General features: G+C 47.5%; 1 protein-coding gene across 4 annotated transcripts in view; it reads right to left on the minus strand.

Moving 5' to 3' along the window:
- The window catches only part of HDAC5 (histone deacetylase 5), a 149,837-nt gene that overhangs the window by 79,241 nt on the left and 47,678 nt on the right, over positions 1-22,918 (minus strand). The gene's annotated exons all lie outside the window — the stretch shown is intronic.

Here is a 22,918-nt window from a genome sequence, read left to right on the forward strand (position 1 = left end):
CAGCCCTCCTGAGTAAAAAGCCTTTTTGAATAATTCATTTTTTCATCGTTTGCAGAATGCCAGTGAGGGACAGGTTGCATGGTGCACCAGGAGAGTGGGGGGGCTCTCCTGACTTCCTCAGGAAGGCCATTCCACAGGGTGGGGGCCACCACAAAGAAAGCCCGCGTATGAGCTGCTGTCAATTTCATCAATGTGCAGGGTGGCACCTGCAGGAGACCCTGTTTGGAAGAGCAAAACTGCTGTGTATTATGTATTATAATAATGTATTATTTTACCCCAAGAGAACTCTAGACTGGCTGAAAGACAGGCTCATTCTATGGAAAAATGCAGAGAAAACATACCAAATATGTGGTTCTGCGTGGGGAAATTCAACTTCCTGAGAATTTCAGTTTTTCTTTTTAAAAATGGCAAAACAGCAAGTTGGTTGTGACACTATGTATCCAATGTTGTGGGGTGGAGCTTCTGAGCCTCTGCAGGAGTTCTTGCGTGCACACACTCTCATTCTCGTTCTCTCTCACACATCCATGAAAAGAAGAATGTGAATAAATCATACAAAAGAGTAAAAATGGAAGCATTATACAACATTAGAAAAATTATGTGAGGTTTGGCTTTCCTTGGGTTCCTTTAATACTGTATATTTATTTTGTTGGTTTTTCTGTTTAAACAAAACTTCTTTGTCAGATTTTTGCAAAATATCAGATGTATGTTTAGTCTTGCAAACAGAGATCAAAGATTTTGAGGGAGGAAGTGGCACTGGAGGGGGGGGGAAGAGTTGGGGTGGTACTTACATCTCCCCAGTTCGGATTTCACCACTCCCACCACCACCACTCCTCCCCGCAAAATGCTTTGCCGTCATGGAACCAGATTGTGGGATTGTGTTACATATGCCTGCATGTCACGTGTACTTTGATCCAAAGCAACAGCGGATTCATTCAGGCAATGCAGTGAAGAGCAGATGTAATGCTACTTAAAAATTAGGAGCAGGGCACACAATTGCATATTCGATCCATTGCCTCACGTGAATTCTCCTGGTCCTTCTTTATCCAGGTCTTTATCCATATTGGAGTTCCAACCTACATCCTGTTTCTAAATCTTTAATCTTGCCTAACATTAAACCTGCCCTAGGCAGTATTTAAAATATTACTGTTTGTTTATACAAAGCTAGACATGCAAATGATGTTAAAAAACACAAGCACCAAGGGATAAGTGATCAAATGCAGTTACTGATCTTTAAACTTGGTCACTGTTGGGATTAAGTCAAAGAGGTTTCATAAAGCAGATTTGGAGGAAGGATTCGAAGGAAGAGAGAAATGGCATCAGATACATGTTTCAGGGAGGGAGTTCCAGGCACTAGGGACAACAACACAAAAAGCGGAGAGTCGAATGAAAGAGCAAGGAATCTTTGGGTAGCTCAGGAAGAAATGCAAAAACCACAAGCATGGATAAAGCAGGAAACGGGTTAAAAAAACAAAGTGACAGACAGGCACATTTAAAAAGTAAAATTGGTTTAATTTTATACAGCTTATCAAGTCTATGATGCAAGCAGGGTAGGATATAAGCAGAGCAGTATTTAAAAAAAAATTTTAAACATACCAATTATACAGCAAGCAACTTCTGTACTGGAGAACTGAATAAATTAAGCAAACCTGCCTGTTTTGAAAACTGCACTTTACTAGCTGTGGTTAAGGGCAAGTGTCTTAGGGAATACGGAAGACCCTCCAGCGGACCATTAGAAGCAGAGCTCTGCTCCCATCTCCTCCCAGACCCAGCTTTAGATGTTTTAAGAAACAGCACCCCTACATGGTATCAAGTTTATTTCTACTGTCAGAAGTAGTTCATTTTTTATTTCCAGTGGACTCATGGAATGAGTTTGCAATGTAATCGTGGAAATACAAAATACATACATATCTGTATTTATAAATCTAAAGAAATGGGGGGGCAGGGAATTACCAGTGATTAAATAAATTATTACACTGCACGATTCTCACTTGCAAGGTCTTCTGTAAAGCCTTTGGGAAAACTTATTTGCAGCTATGGAGTGGGATGTCATCAATATGCAGATGATACTCAATTCAGTATCTCACCCCACAGGATCCAGTAGAAATCTTGGGTTGCTGCCTGACAGCTGTGGTCAAATGGCTGAAAATGAACAAATTGAAACTGAACCCAGACAAGACGGAAGTAATGCTCATTGGGAAGGGCATTGTACTCCCCACTTTCAATGGAATTCGTCTGACTGTTGCAGACTCAGTTAAAGGCCTAGGGGTTATACGGGATCCAGAGCTACTACTAGAAAAGCAAGATAAGGCAGCCACAAACAATGATTTCTACAATTTCACTCTAGCCTGGAAGATGGCTTCCTACCTCAACATGGCCAATCTGGCCTCCTGGATCCATGCCATGGTAACATCAAGATTTGGTTATTATAATGCATTATACATAGGTCTCCCATCTAAGTTAACTAGGAGACTCTAGTTGGTACAAAACACTGCAACTCGGCTGTTATCAGGAGAGAGCAGGAGCATGAATATCACTCCCATCCTCAGTCACTCAATTGGCTACCTATCAGTTACTGTGCTCCATTCAAGGTACTGGCTATCATGCACAAAGCTCTTCACAGTCTTGGTCCAGCATACCTATGGTACCGCTTCTCTCCTCAAGTTTCTCCACGGCAGCCTCGCTTATGTGAACAGAGTCTCCTGTGTAGGCTCTGGTATATCTTAGGAATGATCTCGAGTCTGATTAAGGAGTGAATGAAGAGAGTTTATTCAGGAACTACAACTTTGATTGAAAGAAGAGAAAAAGAATAGATACTAACTACCTCAGTAAACAGGGAGGAGGAACCTTCCGGGGGGAAACAGGAAGTAGAAGGATCCCACTTGCTTTCCCTTTCAGGAATTCTGTGTCATCTACCTTCTCTGTACACAAGACATTGTATTTCCAACACTCCTGCAGGTGCCACTCTGCACATGGGCAAAATCAAAGGCTGCTCGTATACATGCATTCCCTGTGGTGGCCCACGCCCTATGGAACATCCTGCCTGAAGAGGTCAGGAGATTTCCCCCCCACCCCATCCTCCTGGTTTTCTGCAAATGAGGCAAAACTGAATTATTCCAAAGGCCTTTTTTACTCAGATAGGAGGTCTATACTGTAGGGAGGAGATCTCAAAGAGATGCCTCACTAACAAGATAAAGGCCATACACTTCACCACTATGTTGCCTTATGTCCCATCTATTACTTTAAGCAGGGCTCTTTTTCAGGGGAAAGAGGCGGGGGAACTCTCACCCGGGGCAATTCCCAAGAGGAGGTGCTGCCCGTCAGTACATGAGTGTGTGCGCACGATGCACGATGACATCACTTCTGGAAAGTGACATCATGACGTAGGCCGTGGCCACCCCGGGACTGCTCCTGTGCTCAACAGGGGGCCAAATTCAGTCCAGATCAGGCCAACATTGGCCCAGATTAGGCCTGAATTGGCCCTGAACGGGCCGCTGCAGCATGGAAGTGCACTTCCCCGCCTGGCAGCGGCCAGATTCGGGCTGTATTGGGCCAAAATGGGCCCGAAACTGCCCGTACCAGGCCCAAATTGGCCTGGAACAGGCTGCTGCCACATGGGAGAGCACTCCCCTACCTGGCAGCAGCCCGATCCTGGCCATTTCAGGCCCAATTCTGGCCGCTCAGGACCCAAATTTGGCCAAAATGGGCCCAAAGCGGCCCAGATCAAGCCCGAATCAGTCTGGAGTGGGCTACTGCCACATGGGAGAGTACTTCCCTGGTGGGCAGCAGCCTAATCCTGGACATTTTGGGCCCAAATTGAGTCCAAAATGGCCAAAAGGGGCCATAAATGGCCTGAATCGGACTGCTGCTGGGCCCAATCCGTCAGAGGCGGGGGAGTGTTCCCCCGCCTCTGATGGGTGGGGGAACACTCCCCCGCCTGTCAGAGGCCCGATCCTGGCTGGTTCGGGCCAGATCCTGGCTATTTTGGGCCCAAATTGGCTCCATAATGGCCAGGATCAGGCCGCTGTTGGGCAGGGAAGTGTTCTCCCATCTGGCAGAGGCCCAATCCTGGCCATTATGGGCCCTAAATGGGCCTGGAACAGGCTTGTTGCTGAGCGGGGAAACCCTCCTCCACACAGCAGCGGCCCGATCCTGGCCTTTTCGGTCCCGATCCTGGCCGTTTCGGGCCGAAAATGGCCCAGATTGGGCCCAAAATGGCCAGGATCCAAACAGGTCCAAAATGGCCAGGGCATTTTAAAAATACGCACATGATGTGGGTATTTTTAGAAGTGCTGGAACACCGTTCCAGGGCATTCCGGCTCAAAATAAGCCCTGGCTTTAAGTATGATCCTACTGAATAGTCCTATGTTGTCTAATTTCAGTCCTAGATTTGCTTATGCTCTGTTTCAACATTTCTTCAACTCTGTATTACTATGTTCTGTTTCAGTATTTCTTCAAATCTCTATTGGATTTTTGCTGATGTTATGTCTTTGTAAACTTACATTTATTTACCCTATAGCATTGTTTATTGAAATGTCTTTGATATTACTAATCTCACACTATGTATTCTGCCTTGAGTCTCAGTGAGAAAGACGGACTATAAAAGACAAATAAACAAACGACAGACAGACGCCATTCACAGATAAGGAGTTAGTGTCACACAGTGATAGAGTAATAACCACCATGGCAGCACAGACAAGAGTTAAATCTTGGTTGACAGCAATAAGCAGCTTAGATCTTCAATCTAAAAATATCTAGCCTGGTATTCTTAGACACTGGCATGCATTTTTACACAGCCAACCCTCCTCCTCCCCACCAACTATTCACACAGGCTCCGAGTGCCAATGGAGGACAATGGGATGCGTAAGCTAAGAAAATGGAAAAAATAGGGAGACAGAATTATTAAGCTATTTCACCAATACTCTAGGGATGCGAAGGGTCCCTACTTCTCCATTAATAAGCAAGGCATAAATAGTATAAGAGTGAGCATGGTCTGACATCATTGTAAACAGAAGCAATTGCTGGATCAGTTCTTAAACAGCTAGATACAATGGATCATACATTTACCCAGCAGCTGAACTTTTCAACTGTTTACATTTATAATCAAGAGCAGTGTATATTCCGCATTTCTGTGATTATGTTGCAAACACATTCCCAAGATAGTGTTCAGATTTTAGCACTCAGGAAGAGGACTGTGAAGAATTTGGCTTCAGTCAGTTTATTAGCTTGTTTTAAAAGCAAGTTTCCATCCATTGGTGTGTGTTGAGCAGTGCATGGAGAAATCTCAAGGTGGAAGAATGGGAAAACCACTGCTCTGGTGTCTGTGCATATGCTTGAATTTCAGGCTGCAATCCTAAGCATACTTATTAGACAGTAAGTCCCACTGAATTCAGTGGAATTATCATCTGAGTATACATGCTTGAGATTGCACTGTCAGAAACCTGTCCAGTCAGTCAACCAGTCTCTCTCTCTCTCTCTCACACACACACCTTACTATCACCCAAACCCAACTTCAGCTCACTTAGTCTTAACCTTCAACACCTTCCTTCATCTCTGACGTGCATTTTGAAAATTAGCCAGGAAGCAGAATACATTAAACAAGCAAGATACTTCATTTGCCAAACATATAGTCTAAGTAAATCAAGTAATTTAATCTGACCCTATATATTTGTTTTTATTGTGCCAGGAACAGGACGGAAGTGAGGAGACAGGAGGAAAATGTGTGTGCATGGCCTCGACTCTAGGTTTGAAACTCACAATTGGCCAGTGTAGTACTAGAGGCTAGTGTGGTACTAGATTAGGATCTGGGAGTCCTGGGTTTTGTTCTCCATTCTGTCTCAGAAGCTCACCGGGTGACACTGGGCCAGTCTCTCTGTCACACTAACCTATCTCACAAGGTTTTATTAAAAGAAAATGAGGAAAGGGAGGGTCATATATGCTTCTCTGAAATCCATGTGGGATAAAAAAGTACTAGAGACAGACAGAGACACAGACAGACAGGTCGATCCAACAGCTGGTCTTGGCCAATATACTAACACTGACAAGCATACAAAGCTATTCAAGCCAATCATCAGTGTTGGACAGACACAACAGGTTCGGAGGAGATCAGATTGACAAATGAGATGAGGAAGGAACCAGCACAATATAGCAGTTAAAATATCAGGCAAGGATCTGGAGGCCTAGTTTCAAGTCCTCACTGTACCATGGAAGCTTGCTTGGGCCAGTTACATTCACTCTCAGCCTAACCTACCCCATCGTGGGGTTGTCGTGGTGCTAATGCAGAGGAAGGGAGAACTATGTTTTAAGATGGCTTTGGATCCCCACAGAGAAGAACAGTCAATAATAAATATCTAAATAAATAAAGAGACCAGGGTGGCAACAGAAGTGCAGTCAAGATGTGTGGCCACTGGTCACACACTGAAATGCTTTAGCAAAGAAAGATTAATCAAAAGGCAGAGGAGGCTGATTCCGATGTCATTTATACCCAATCTCACGGTCCCGCCTCTCCATTCTCAGAACCAATGAAAGAAGGAGGGGTGTGGCACAGTCAACATAAAATGAAAATCACAGCCAGACGCATCTCTCAGCTTCACACCTTATATTTTAGCATGTACCCATATCTTATATGCTAAAAATGTTAGCATACTTAGAAACATGCTATTTAAAGCCCACGTTTGCTATTATGGGTTCGTGCTGCAGGGTGTTCTCAATCGGCCTCAACACCCTACCGCACAGCCCCTTCTATTAGGAAAATTGTGTCTCGAGAGTCAGGCATGCTGATGTTTTCCTTAGTGGGCATGTCTGGAACACAGAGATAATATTTCCTGAGTAACTGGCTGACTGGGAGCTAGGGCAGGGGCATGACCCCCAACACTAAGGCTCTTATGGCCACAGTGGAGGGGGAGAATGAAAAAGATGTTTCTAGCAGTGGTGCTTTTAATTTGTGATGACATCATGAGGGAAAGCTAGCAAGAGGAGTTTGTAGCATCGCCAGTAAGAGAGACTCCATCATGGGCAAAAGTCCTCAGGAATTTATTTAGATATTTATACCCTATTTTTCTCCCCCAAATCAGGTGACCACAGCTTCTTTCCCTCCTCCATTTTAACCTCTCAATAACACTGTGAGGTAGGTTAGGATGGGAGAGAAGGAGTGGCCCAAGATCACTCAGGGCCAAGCTACAAGTGACGAATGACACTTGAACGGCAAGTGAACAGACTCACGTGTATTCCTCCCTGTTCACTTGCGCTCCACTTGATCACTACGTGCGCAAGTGAAGCACAAGTGAACAGGGAGGAATACACGTGAGTCTGTTCACTTGCCGTTCAAGTGTCATTCGTCACTCGTAGCTTGGCTCTCAGTGAACTTGTACAGCAGTGCTGGGATTCCAACCTAGGACTCTCAAATCCTAATCCATAACCACTACACAACTGCCAGGACACAATGAAAACAAGGGATCTAACTTAGAGGAGACACATGAGAATGGGAAGGAGCTGGCAATAGATGTGACACACACAACACAATCTGGTTGCAGAGAGTTTCATCAGTCGCTTTTCAGACTGCATCAACATAATCACTTTTGTTGATTTTAGAACCTACCAATTCAATGCTGTTGTTAAGTGCCTTTAACACAGAGATCCTTGTGGTCTCCTATCCAGGGGACCGATTAAATCCACAGTTGCTTAGCGTCAGTAAGGCAACAACAATGGGCATTGCAGAATGTTCACCAGCTCCCCTGTTAATCTCATCGCATGGCCTCCTACTATAATGAAAAGGACTAATGGCAATTCTTTTTTGCACGTATTTCCTCCCCCCCACACACACACACTCAAGGTTTTACACCCCTAAATTAAATCCAGCATTTACAAGCAAGCCAGGATTTCCTGCAGGGTGCTCCTTCCTGCCTGCTGTTACAAGAGCATAATTGCTCTGTGCCACCAACAGAAATGAAGCCATACTGAGTGAGGACTACACCACACAGCAACACCAGCAAACTTCGGCACATCTTAGCTGCAGAAACTTTCTTTGGTCCTGAGAGAAACTTCAAGGCTAAATATGAGGCAGGGCTCAGACCTGAAACATGTTTTTAAAGGCTCTGCAGTAAAAACCAACAGTGGCTCTGAGAATAGGCAGAGCTCCTTTTTCTTGCTACGGAGGGGTTATTTATTTATTTACATTTTTATAGTCCGCCATTCTCAATGCAACTCAAAGCAGACCACATAGTCTAAGACAATATGATCAACAACTGAACCATTCAATAAATAAAACAACAGGGTATGCACTGCAGAAATTTTAGAAAGAATAGAATTCAAATACAGGAATACAGAGATGAAACACTGCTGAAACAAAAACTTAAGTAATTGGATATGACAAATTAAACAACACAGCAACTACCCAGCAGGAGTATATCTACATGCTCCAAATGTTTAGTTGATCATGCTTTTTAAAGGGCAGGGACTGCATTTTCCCTTTTCTACCTTGCAACCAATAGAAGAAAAAGGAAATAAAGTGGTCTGTAAATACTCTACCCTCAAGGAATCCTTTTCTTTGTTGATTAATCAGCACCCTAAAACGTATCTAATGCTCCCCTGCAACTTCAGACTGTAGGAGGATATTGGTAAATAGCAAACACATTTCTCTTCCAGAGGATCTTGCTCATCAATATTGGGGTCTTCTTAGAGGGAAGCTTCCTGGTAAACTTTGAAGGAATCCCAGCATTACCCAGAACGCAGTCTGAAAACCACTAGCACTCGCTGTTATTATTAATGAACATAAGAGTCAATGCCGAATCAGACCAACAGGACATCTAATACAGCATCCTGTTTCCAGTAGTGGCCAACCAGGTGCCACGTGGAAGGTCCACTAATAACAGCTGTCAGCTGCTTATTAATCCCCAGCATCTGACAGTCAGAGGCATTTTGCTTCTGAATTCAGAGGTCCTGTTTGGCTATAGCCACCAACAAGCCTATTGTCATGTATGCCTGCCTGCAGTACATGCCATGTGTATGTTATATGCCACATTAATCCTCTGACACTGTGAAGAGTTCTGATTAGCTCTCCTTGCCTATTCTTGGGAAATTGTGTTATCTCTACTTTGAACGTAAACACTCTCCCGAAGCAGCAAAATACTTTCTCTTTGGAAGCGATCGGCCTTGAGAACGGCTGCACCTAACACAAATGAGGCTTCTCCTGGGAACAGGGATGATTTCATGCTTACTCTGTAGATGTAGTCTAAACTGTGTTATTTTTTGTCTCTGGCATTCGCGCCAGAATTCCAACAGGCTACTAACCTGGGGGCAGGACATTAAGTTATAACTAACCATGCTTTCCCTCAATATGTCACTTCTGCCAATTCCACTGTAGGAGCATCTTGAACCTGATAGATCTCTAATAAAGTTACTTCAACCAATTCACCTGTGTGATTGCTGTGGGGAACTTAGGGATTTGCCTGCCAAGGACAGACACCTATCCTCTGTAAAACAGGGTTAACATACCTGTAACTTATGTTCATCGAGTTCTTCTGTGCTGACACACATGGGGACTGCGCAGGCGCAGGCCAGCCGCCGGAGAATTTTCTAGAGCTTCCATGGCTCCGAAGGGGCCGTTTGTCGCGCGCCTCAGCGACCGTTTTCCCGCCCAAACGGTCACGTGATCCTCCAGCGACCAACGGCCCCTTCCCTCAGTTCTCCCTTGCCGCCGCTTGACCAACACACTTCAGCCATAACACCTTAAAAACACCAATTTCCGTTACAGCCAACACAGTATTGTGCATTGGAGTTCACAGCGGGGTAGGAGGGAGGGTTGTGTGTCAGCACAGAAGAACTCGATGAACATAAGTTACAGGTATGTTAACCCTGTTTTCATCTTCGTTCTTCTGTGCCTCCACACATGGGAGTGTACCAAGCTTCACACAATAAGGAAGGCGGGGGTGAAGTCCAACACAATTTTATTAAGCAAACAAGATCAACAATAAATAGATATGCATATATACATCTATGTAAAAATACTGTGTAAGGACACATAAATACTCAATATTTACATATATACACACCCCCAGGTACATATATACACACTTTCACTCAAGGGTACCCAACAGGTACGTCAAGAAAGTCATACCAAAACTCCCTCAGGAAAAGAGGGAGTGTAAGACAGCCTTGGCCACAGATACATCCTGCTCCGCATTGACATCAACGGCGTAATGCCTGACAAAGGTGTCTGCAGAGGACCATGTGGCTGCTTTACAAATGTTAACCAGGGGCACCCCCCTGAGGAGTGCCGAAGAGGATGCTTGGGACCGCGTGGAGTGGGCTCTGACATGAAGCGGGCAAGCCACCCCTGCTAGGGAATAGGCCTTGCTAATGGCCGTCACAATCCACCTAGACAGGGTCTGTGAGGAAGCCCTGTTACCCTTGTCCTTGGCCCCAAAACATACAAACAGGTGAGGACTGGAGCGGAATCCCTTCGTCCTATCCAGGTAATAGGCTAGGGCCCTCTTCAAGTCTAGGGAATGAAGGGCCTTTTCCCCCTTAGAGGAGGGTTGAGGAAAGAATGCAGGCAGTGAGATATCCTGCGAGAGGTGGAAGGCGGACACCACCTTGGGCAGGAACTCAAGGCAGGGACGCAGGACCACCTTGTTGGGATGAAACACAAGAAAGGGAGGGTCAGACCGCAGTGCAGACAGTTCACTGACCCTTCTGGCCGACGTGACGGCCACCAAGAATGCTACCTTGTAGGATAGCATATCCAAGGGGCATGTAGCCATAGGTTCAAATGGAGGCAACATGAGATGTGAGAGCACCAAGGACAGTGACCACCGAGGCACTGGCGCAGACACAGGTGGGTAAAGATTGTACATGCCCTTAAGGAACTGGCGGGATTGTGGGTGAGAAAACACCGTAGCACCCTCAATTCGGGTGTGAGCAGCTGATATCGCTGCCAGGTGGACCTTGAGGGAGGAAACCTTCAAGCCCATACCACGCAAGTGGCACAAATACTCGAATACAACCCCCAAGGGACTGCTGTCAGGCACCACCCCTCTGGCAAGTGCCCAGAGCTCAAACCTGCGCCACTTGGCCGCATAAGCGCGCCTAGTGGATGGCCGACGAGCATTCAGGAGGACCCTCTGTACCTCGTCAGTAAAGCCTATCGGGGAGGAACGATCCGCCAAGCCGTTAGGTGCAGCTTCCTGGGATCGTGGTGGACCAGGCTCCCGTTTAGGAGAAGGTCTTGCCGAGGAGGCAGACTCACATACGTCCGTTTGGACATCCGCAGGAGCTTCGGGAACCAAACCTGCCGTGGCCAGAAGGGGGCCACTAGGATGCAGTCCGTCCCGTCCTCCTCTATCTTGCACAGGACTCTGGGAATCAAGGGGAACGGAGGAAACATGTAGTGCAAGCCCTGCGTCCACGTAAACTGGAAGGCATCCCCAATAGAGAGGGGGTCGCTCCCTGCCCTGGAACAGAACGTGTGGGCCTTGGTGGTCGCCGCAGTGGCGAACACATCTATCACTGGATGACCCCACATCTGGAAGATCGGCCCAACGTACTCTACGTTCAGTTCCCACTCGTGTTCCAGTAAAGGGACCCTGCTGAGGGCATCTGCCCGGGCATTGTCTGACCCAGCCACGTGTATAGCACGGAGCGACACGCCGTTCTTGATAGCCCACTGCCAAGTGAGTGTGGCTTCCCGGCACAGGGCCATGGACACTGTGCCCCCCTGCTGATTCACGTAGTACATGGCAGTCGTGTTGTCCGTCTGCACCAAGACATGACGATTTCTCAGCAGTGCTGTAAGAGACACAAGTGCGAAACGAATGGCCCTTAGTTCAAGCACATTGATATGGAGGGTCTTTTCCCTGTCAGACCAGACATCTTGCACAGCCACCTCACCACAGTAAGCACCCCATCCCATCAGAGAGGCATCAGTGGTAACCGTGATGTCATGGTGTTGATACCCAAAAGGGGTCCCTCTAAACAAGTTGTCATCAGACAGCCACCAGTCCAAGGAGGAGAGGATGACCCTCGGGATAGAGAATTTGAGGGACGGAGGGTGCAGTAGAGCATCGTACCTCCGCACAAACCAGTTCTGGAGAGGGCGCATACGCAGCCTAGCGAAAGGCACCACAGAGGTGGCCGCTGCCATATGCCCTAGTAAGCACTGGATAGCGCGCACAGACTGGAACCGGTTCCTTTTAAACATGGACACTAGACCCCTTAGGGACCGAGCCCTCTCCAAGGGGAGCAGGGCCTTACCCTCCACAGAGTCCAAAAGTGCACCAATGTAGGACACCTTGCAGTTGGGCACCAGTTTGGATTTCTCCAAGTTCACCAGGAGCCCCAGGCGTTGGCACGTGCTAAGTACCAAGCCAATGTCCTGCACCAGCCTAGACTCTGAGTCAGCCACGATGAGCCAGTCATCGAGGTACGGAAAGATAGTACAACCTTCTTCCCGTAGGAAGGAAACCACAGGGGCCACACATTTAGTGAACACTCGTGGGGCAGTGGACAGGCCAAAGGGGAGCACCTTATACCGGAAAACCCTTTGCCGGTAAACAAAGCTCAGGTATTTCCTGTGCTCCTTCCGTATGCCCACGTGAAAGTATGCGTCTTTTAAGTCAAGAACCGCAAACCAATCCCCCTGTTTCAGCAAGGCGATCACAGCCGCCAACGTTACCATTTTGAATTTGGTCACCTTGAGGAAGGCATTAAGGCCCCTCAGATCTAAGATGGGACGTAAGCCCCCATCCTTCTTAGGGACCAGGAAGAACCTAGAGAAGAAACCCTTTACAGAGTCGTCATAGGGCAATTCTTCCACAGCACCCTTGGCCAAGAGCGACACGATCTCCGCATCCAGCTCGGCCATAGTGTTATTGACAGCTGTCAGGGGTGAACTGCATCTAGGCAGCTCAACAAACTCCAGCCCGTACCCCAGTTCAACAATAGTTAAGACCCATGAGTCAGATGTTATTGACTCCCACTCAGAGAGGAGTGGACTAAGTCTGTCCGAAAAGTTCAGGGATACGGCTGGCGTGACCTGTCAGTACTGTCTCCCGGCGCCCTGCTGTTCTTTCTGCAGGGCCGGTTGCTGTGCCTGACGAGGTTTGAAGGGCCGACGCCTCCTCTGCTGTTGTGCGGGAGGGTAGGGCCGCTGCTGGTAGGCAGGATACTGATGATAGCCCGGCCGCTGCTGTTGGTATCTGCCCTGGTAGTGGTAAGGGCCGGACCGGGGAGCGTACCGTGACCTGGAGGAGGGCTTGTCCGCTGGAGCCAGACCCAAGGACCGCGCCGTCTGCCTGTCCTCTTTTTTCTTTTTCAGGGTCTCGTCGGTCGATTTGGAGAACAGCGAGTCCCCTTCAAAGGGCATGCTCTCCACCCTGGAACGCACCTCCTGGGACAGGGCCGTAGACCGCAACCAGGAGTGGCGCCTGAGGACCACCGCCGACGCCATCCCTCTAGCAGCAGTGTCAGCAGCGTGGCTCCCAGCGTTCATCTGCTGCTTAGACAGCCTCACAGCCTCCGTCTGTAGCAGGGACACTACAGCCTTCTGCTCAGGAGGGAGGTCCCGGGTATAGGATGCCAACTTCTCCCAGAGGTACAGCTGGTACCCTGCCATGATGGTCTGGTAGTTGGCAATCCTCAGACCCAGCGAAGCGACGATGTATTGGCGCCTGCCCATGGCATCAAGCTTCTTGCCCTCTTTATCGGCAGGCACCGAGGAGTGACCCGATCGTCGGGGGTTGAACTCCTCTGTGACCAAGGAGGAAGGTGGAGGGTGTTTCACCAACGCCGGCCAGGTGCCCTGCTTGATCTTGTAAAGCTGCTCGATGCGCTTGGACATTGGAGGTTGATCACAGGGCACCTGCCACACCTTCTCCACAATCTCCTCAATACCCTCGAGCATGGGGAAGCCTACGTACGCCGGATTATCTCCATAGATACGTTTGAGGAGCTTGTCCTTGGTCTGGGGAAGTGCCGAAGAGATGTCCATCTCGAGAGCCTTGGCCATCCTTGCCATCTGATCGGCGTAGATGCGGAGGTCCTCGAATGGCGAGTCCGCAGATGGCACTAGCTCCTCAGCCGGCGATGGTTCGGACCAGGACTCCGACTGGTAGCCGCCAAAGCTCTCCCCATCCTCCTCATCGGAACCGAGCTGGGATTCCGGAACCTGGAGCGGAGGGGGAGCCCACGCCGACCTCGATGTCGAAGGCCTCGGTTCCGACACGGAGAAGCCCGCAGGTGCCCCCTCCCATTGGCAACGGTATGGCGAGGGGAGGTAGGAAGCCTGCCGATGCCGGGACGCAGTGGACCGGACTGATCGGACACTGTCCCCGGAACCATGCCGCGCACGACCGACCGGAGGTGGAGACGGACGGGCAGGCGACGGACGGCTCCGACGAGGAGACGGGCTCGGTTCCAGCCTCGGCGACCGAAGGGCAAGCGATGGTCGGCTCCGACGGTGCGGGCTCGGCTCCGGCCCCGACTAGAATTCCGCGGGCACCGTCTCGAAGGCCATCGGATCCGGCACCTGCACGGAGATGTCCTCTGGCTCCGGGGAGCCCAGATGAGGGGAAGGCGTGTGAGGAAGCACGATGACCTCCTCCTGAGGAGCGGGACGCGGCGACCGATGGTGCTTGGTCTTTTTCTTCTTCGGTGGTTCCGAAGAAGAACTCGGAACCGACGCGCTCCTCGCCTTCGAAGGGGACCTCGGCTTCGACCTCTTAGGCTTCGTCGGAACCGATCCGGCCGTCGGTTCCGACCGGGGACTCGGTACCAGGATCCTCGGTTCCGAAGCTGGTCTCGGATCCGACCTGGTAGATGAAGCGCTACGGGGCGGCCGCACCGGTCCCTGCGCTGGAGAGGCCGCTCTCGACGCCGAGGTACTCGGGGGACGCGGTTTCGACCCCGACCTCGCGGAGGCCACTGAGCCAGCTCTGGAATGCCGTTCGGCAGAGGGGCTTGGGCCGGCCTTGGAGGAGGGCAACGGAGCGCCTCCGGACATGACCTTCTGCCACAGGGAGGAATTCAATCGGGCCTTGCGCTCCTGCCGGGCCTTGCTGGTGAAGCCCTGGCAAATTTTACAGGCCGTCACATTATGGGTCTCTCCCAAACAGAACAGGCACAGTTCATGGCCATCGGTTTTGGCCATTTTCGTGTGGCATTGGAGGCAATGCTTGAAGAGAGCCTTTGAGGCCATCTTCAGGGGCACGCGAAAGGAAGGTCAAAAACAGTCCGAGTCAAATTACCGAGTCCACAACAATGTCCAAAACGAGATCCGAAGAATAGTCGAGGTCACGAAGTCCGAAGTCAAAAGCCAAGCAATCAGTCAGAATAAAGCACGAAGCACAAAAAAGCACAGAGCAACGAAGCTCACGTTCTCTCCAAGCGGCGGCAAGAAGAGAACTGAGGGAAGGGGCCGTTGGTCGCTGGAGGATCACGTGACCGTTTGGGCGGGAAAACGGTCGCTGAGGCGCGCGACAAACGGCCCCTTCGGAGCCATGGAAGCTCTAGAAAATTCTCCGGCGGCTGGCCTGCGCCTGCGCAGTCCCCATGTGTGGAGGCACAGAAGAACGAAGATGAACTCTAACTCCCATTTAAATCCATCTAAGCCATCTTTCACCACACCTTGTGCCAATGAGCTGCACGGGTCAGCAAACTGCTGCGTGAAGTCATGCTTGCTTTAGCCTATCTTGCATCTACCATCAAACGTACTCTCTAATGCAAATCTTGACTCTAGGGAGTGCAAGGAAATCCACTGTGCCTAATTCCACCTGATGGATGAAAGAACTCCATTTCCTAGCAGCTTTCTGGTCTGTCAACCAACAGCCACCAGATCCTAGGCTGAGTGAGCCTTCTGGCTCTTGAACTCAGCAGTCAGGAAAACAGCACAAATTCCAGCGGGGTAAGTCTTGAAGCCAACCCACTGGATCTAAGGGTGTCTCCCCCTGCCCCCTTCCAGGAGGCTGAGCCAATCCTCAAGTTCCTCTCCCACATCCTTTCAACCCATTCCCTATTTGTTTGAGGTGCCACAAAACCCTTTGTTTTATCAGCAGCACAATATTTTCATCTTCCAACACCAAGATCCATTTCCACATGCTCTCACCTGTTCCTCTGGGCCTCAGGGCACATGACCCCCCATTTGATGATGTTCTGACGCTACCCTCAAAATTAGACTTTTAGTCTTCTTGGTCACATCTGATATTTTCCAGAACTCCCAGTGGGCCACGCCTCCAAGACAGATATACAGAAAAGTCCAGTATTGAGGAGAATATGGTCGTAGCTTGATGAGAGTCAAGATCTATTAAGAGAATTCTATCATATTTTTTCCTGGTAAATAGTACCCATCTTCTCAATTCCATTCAAATCAATATCACCATGGGAAGGGGAGAATGAATTATTTTCTGTGGGGCCATCACTCTTCATAGGGGAAAAATATATGCATTCTTAAGCTATCCCCAGTGAGGCAAATAGCTGTTCCTGGGTGGATGGGGGTGAGATTAGGAAAATGATGCAAAGGAATGACTAAAACTTCCTTGACCCATAGCCATAGCCCTAATCTAAGTCAGTAAGTCTCACAAATGTGAGTTAGGCCCAAAGTTACACTCCTAGGCACACTTATATGGGAATAAGCCCCAATGAATTCACTGGCACCTGCGTCTATCAACATGAACCTGTGTCTATCAGCATTAATGCCAACAGTGTGCTGGGCACTGTATGGAACACACTCCTCTTCAAAGGATGTACAGAATAAGAGAAACAAATGCACCACAGAGGAGGACACAGGACAGCAGACCCGCTACTTGAAAGTTTGTTCTCAGGATGAATCAGTTCAGAACAAGCTCAGTATGTCAGAAGTCATCTAACTGCACTAAAACAAAGTTGACTGTTATAAAATTTAAGTGCTGAGTGTTTGTCAGTTATCACACTACCTTTACCCTTATCATTAGCCAGAATACCAGGAAGTGGGAACAGGTTTATTTCTTAACAATAATACGGCCTGTACACTTTTCCATATATATTACTGGGTTTGTTTTGCAATGAAAGCTGACAATTAAAAAAATAGCACCTGAAATACTCCAGAGGGACCAGATACTCTTGTGCCAGTATTGAGAAACAGCTAATGTAAGTGGCTGGGTAGAATAGGGAAGGGGGCAAGAGCAGAATCAGTATGGTGTAGTGGTTAGAATGCTGAATGAAGGTTTGGGGAGATCTGGGTTCCAACCCTTACTCTGCCATGGGAGCTCCCTGGGGGACTTCGAGACAGTTGCTATCTCTCAGCCTGAACTACTTCATAGTGTTGTTGTGAGTATCATATAGAGAAGGAAGAACCGCATAAAATGTTCTGAGATTCTTGGAAGAAGTAAGAGGAAGATAAAAACATGAAAGACAGAATGGAAGATTCAGTAATAAACTTCTCCTTTCTGTGCCAACCAGCTTTATTGCTCATTTTGACCTGTGGCTGCTTTTAGTTTGGTGGACTCTGCAGACCCAGCAGTAAGAAAAGGCAGATGACAAGCTAAAAAACAAGGATTGGCAAAGAGAAGAGGAGGAGTTAAAAAAACACACAGAAGAAAATCAGAAACAGTTGCATCCCTACCCTAATAAAGGGATGATGGTTTGTTGCAGAGGAAACCTATTTTGTTCATTTTATTTAGGTTTTTATACTGAACTCTTCTTACTAATGAGCACCCAAAGTACCTTACAACATCATTCTCTACTCCTCTGTTTTAACCTCACAAAAACCCTTTGGAGTAGACTAGGAGAGAGTGACTGGCCAAAGATCGCCCAGTGAGCTCCCATGGCAGAATGGAGATTCAAACCTGGGTCTCCCAGATGTTAGTCCAACACTCTAACCACTATATACTGCTGGCTCTCTCTGGAACCACAGACCTGAGAGTAACCTACTGGGCTCTACCCCCGCCCTCCATCCTAGGGCAGGATATCCTGTATCTGAAACATCTCTGGCTGCTCCATGTCCAGCTTCTGCTTGAAAATCTGCAAGGAAGGAGATTTCACAGGCTTCCTATGCAGACCATTCTATTGGTTAGCTGCTCTTAGGGTGAAAAGGCAGGGGAGAGGAATGTTTAACCCTTTCTACCTACTTACCTTTCCCAGACATTTCTACTGTTTCCTCCAAGCTTCCAGAACCATGTTTAATTTCACTATCCCTATAAAATTCTGTAGGAAAGGAGAATGTGGTGGGTGGAGAAAGCACCCACCTCACTGCTTTTCCTAAAAGACACTGCTCCTAGATATCTTGTTATATTATTATGTCTTTCCATAAGGTGTAGATATATCCTCAAAAATTCTCCCTAACATTTTATTTGCCTGCTAGCAGGCAAAACCTCTCATTGTCTCTTGTTCTATGCACAGTGAATAATAAGGCCTACCATTCTACCCAGGGTTTTTTTTTTTCTGGCATCCTTTTGAATGAAAATTATCTCCAAAATTATCCATGCAAAGCACAGGAAGGTTGAAATGCAATTATAAACGCACTTTCCTGCAAGGCCTTCATCGATACAGAAGCCTTGATCCAAGCACACTTAAAACTTCCTTTCTTTTTTCACACTGGCAGGGGAGCAACAGAGATGTGCTTTAAGTGGCACATGTGCACTTTGTCTTAGCCTGCCCACCCCTCCCCAAGATAAACATACCCAGCATAGATTTTCCTCCTAGACCTTTGAGTGTCCTTCTTTTGCCCATTTGTCAACAACCCTCCTGATTGCAAATCATGTCAACTCGGACAGCACGAAAATGAATGCCTGGATCCACAGCACTGCTTAGAACAGATGCTCCAGACATTTTACACTCTCTGCAGATGCACAGAGATTAAAGGAATCCAGGAGCAGGACATTCTGTACCTAAAGCCTTCCCTTCCCAATATATGCTCAGCCATTCCTTGAAAATCCAGCAAAGCTAGGAAAACAGCCCAATCTGGCACATCATTGTCTGCCCTCACCCACAACATCCAGTCTGCTGTGAAACTCAGAAGTTTTCCTCCAAACAATTAACCAAACAAAGGTATTGCCTTGAGATCAGAACTGGTGGAAGAACTGGGTGGGGGGTGGGGGTGATGAAATGGGCAACTTGCTTTGGTTACCACTTTGATCATTTCTCTTATAGTGTGTGTATCATTTTGGACTCACGGAAACACAGGGTACTGGTTCTTCTCCTTCCCCAGTTCTGTATTTCTGGTCATCCTCTGAGGCTTACACACAACTCAGGCCCCATATACTGAGACAACAGAAAGAGATGGTTTAATGATTAAATGGTACACAGGAGCACAGATGAAGCCACCTTATATTGAATCAGACCGTCACTCCATCTAGGTCAGTATTATCTACTCAGACTACTGGCAGTGGTTCTCCATAGCCTAGGCAGAAGTCTTTCACATCACCTGCTGCCTAGTCTTTTTAACTAGAGATGCCAGGGATTGAACCTGGGGCCTTGTGAATACCAAGCAGAGCTCTACCACTTAGCCACAGCACCTCCTTCAAAGATGTTGACAATACGGTACTGCCTTATCTCGAGGCAGACCACTGGTCCAACTAGTTCCGTTGTGACTAGGAGCAGAAGATTTCTAGGGTCTAAGGCAAAGAAATATCTCTCCCAGCACACCACTATCCTCTTAACCAGAGATGATGGACTGAAACTGGGACATTCGGCATGCAAAGAACTGAGCCACAACCTCACTTCATACACTGTACCACTTCAAAAGGAGAAGCACCTTTTTTTAAAAAGCTCCCCTATGCTTAAAAAAATCTGCAAGCAAAATACAACTGATAAGATGAATGACTTTAGGGCCGATTCCAGACGGCCCCCTGCCTTGCGAAACGTCGCGCGTCGTTGCGCAGAAAACGCGAAATATCGCGTTTTCTCGCGCGAGTTTTGCGCGACGTCGCGCAAAACTCGCGCGAGAAAACGCGATATTTCGCGTTTTCTGCGCAACGACGCGCGACGTTTCGCAAGGCAGGGGGCCATCTGGAATCGGCCCAGGTCAGTCTGCGCTCTGCTGCCTTAGTTTTCTAATTATTGAGTTTTCTAATTATTGAGGCGCATATATATGATGAAAGATATATATGCATCCATATTTTATTTTCACCATGCACACATTTGCTACAGAAATGCAGCACCAGCATTACACTTGTGTTTTACTGAAGCATTTGTGAGTTGTAGTGCTGCCATAGAAGTCAAAAGATTCTTTTTAGTATTAGACACAGAAGGAGTCACAGAGCTGGAAAAGATCAACTCAGCCATTTCACCCAGTAACTGGTTCTGATGCCATCTACAGGAACTCTGACAGATGCCTGCCCTTAAAAAAACATCTACAAGGAACCTCCTTTTAAAAATTGCTGTGGCAGCTTCACACAAATGTTCTGTGATATCTCCCTGTGATCTCCACATTGTGAGGTCTGTCCAGGTTACAAAAAAGCCACAAAAATGTCAGTTGCCAGGAACTCTACAGAGTCATAGTACCAGCAATCATCGTAAGGCCCATCTATTCCACTCTGCCTTCCCAGCCAGACAGGACTATCAAGCTCAGCTCCACCCACATAGCAACCCAGAACCAGACAGCACTTGCGCACAGCAAAAATTAAAAAAATTAAAAACTCTGCAGAGCAAATTGTACCAGATCACTCAAGTGAGCGAGCCAGGCCTTACACTGAAGAGGAAAAAGAAGAAAGTCCATCACCAAGTCACCACAAAGGAAATTATAACAATCACAGGCCGGAAAAGTACTTTCTTGCTAATATGTACACTGTCCATTCTATGTTCTGCTGCACATGTGAGAGGGGACACTCATAGCAATCAGGGGTACTCTTCCCCTCCTTGTGCACTGCTGAGGGTAAGAGGACAGTAATATACACAAGCCATCAAATGCATGGAAAGTCTACATGCTTTCCCATGTGAAGATTTCGTCACTGCACTCCTTTCCAAGGTGTGTAAGCTACCTGTGCCTCTGAACAAGAGCAGTCACCTGTCATGCATGCACAAACTTCCAGGACAAGGAAGGACCAACATGTTGCTCCTGCCCAGTAAAGGAGGAAAAGTGCTCCACGTTCTCAGAGGAGGACACTCTATGCTCTATACCATTAAGACACGCTTTTTGTTGCAGGGTGGGTGGGGGAAGTCAACAATGAGAATTCTACTGTATAATATGTGCATGCCTCTTTTTTCCTAGGAAAAATACTGCAGAATCCTAGACACAACTTCACATTTTGAAATGTCTAAGTCACTTGACTTTTCAAACTACTAGGAGCAACTGTGTATCATGTAGCAGCATCCTCATGTTGCATCATGATGTAGCAGCACCAATCATGTGGAAGGCAAAGAGGGCCTTCCTCCTTATCTCAGTAGGCCACAACTGAAGCCCCAGGTAGAGGTTTGCAATGCATCCTTCTTGGTAGAACCACCACACTGATTCTGATTAATCAAGAGAACAGCCCTGTGAATGCCTCAGGAAACACACTGGCAGGCTGATGGTTACAGGCAAAAAGAAAAGCAATTCCTAAGCACAAAATGGTTGCTAAGTGCAGATCCAACCACACAGCGCTCTCTGGGAGACCCAGAGCTGACTTCCATGTTCTCGAGAGGTACAAAATATATGAAATGGGATCCAGACTGGGATTAAGTTTCTCTACAGATTAGGGCCACAGCTCAACTGGAATCCTCGTTATAGTTTAATTCCTTGAGACTTCCCTCATGCAAAATGGGTATCTTGCTTTCTCCTGACACTTGGTATGTTTCAAATGCACAGCTACAGCTTAGGAGTCTGACTGTTTCCTTGCTGTAAAACATCTAGACAGAAACTTGCAGTAAGATACATTCTCACTCCAGTCCAGTAAACACAACCCATGTGGAACAACATGCACGTTGGCTAAACCATGAGAAAGCCAGCAGATGAAACAATACAGCTTTTTATGCAGAGTAAAGCTCAGCACAGGGCTCCCACGCCCTTTCACTTTTTGTAGGTATCGCCTGTTAAGAAAAGAAAGCTTCAGATCACCTGCTTGTTCCACCTCTAACCTTCCCTATCCTGATTTTATGGGGACATGTCAGAAAGAATATGGAATAAAACTGACTTGGCCTACTGCTTCTGATTAGCAAGCTGTAATGCAACCTTTAGCTATTCTCCAGTGGCCAAGTAACTTTCACAGATAGTTCAAAAATAAAATGACCTGTTTTGCCACCTTATTTGAACACTGGTTGGCAAGGCCCAGACCCCAAACTCTTTGCTGGTGGACTCTAGAATCCAAATTTTCCTCTGCTTCACATTCAGTGTAGCAGTCAACCTTGGCGTAGTAATATAATAATAAAGAAGAACATGTACAAGTAAACTGGCACTATGTACAAGCATGGAAACACTTTATTATTGTTTCACATAAGCTACAACTTTGAAAATTATTGGGCAGGGGGGCTGAGCCCTGGCAAGCCCCAAGTGTGGTAGTCCTTATCTTAAAAGAGGTGCTAAATCTCATATTTACTTGACAGTCATGCACCCTTATTTTCTAATGTGGTGGTGTGGTTGGCTGTGGCTGTTCAGAAGGGAGGGAAAGACACTCAGCCCATGCACAGAGGCACATTCTGTTACACAAAATATGCTAAATATTCTGTGGCTCTGCCCTGGTGATCATAAAATGTTTTGCGGGCTCAACCTTGATCCAAATTAAGACTCCACTGGGATCTACAATTCAAGTCAAGGGGTCAGCTTGAAAAATCTATAGCCATGAATGAAACCCTACTGAGAATCTCTAGTTTCCGCATCAAACATCCATGGTTTCAGGCACCAACACTGCAAAAAGACTCACATTTCTAGGTGCCAATGTCTACTCTGGGGACATACCAAGCAACTAGGATTTTTTCCAACCTTGCTCTCTGCCCCAGGTGGGCCAGATTCAACAGACCCCCAATCATTATGAACTTGGAT

This window comes from Eublepharis macularius, chromosome 12 (genome assembly GCF_028583425.1).
Source record: "Eublepharis macularius isolate TG4126 chromosome 12, MPM_Emac_v1.0, whole genome shotgun sequence".
Taxonomy (NCBI): domain Eukaryota; kingdom Metazoa; phylum Chordata; class Lepidosauria; order Squamata; family Eublepharidae; genus Eublepharis; species Eublepharis macularius.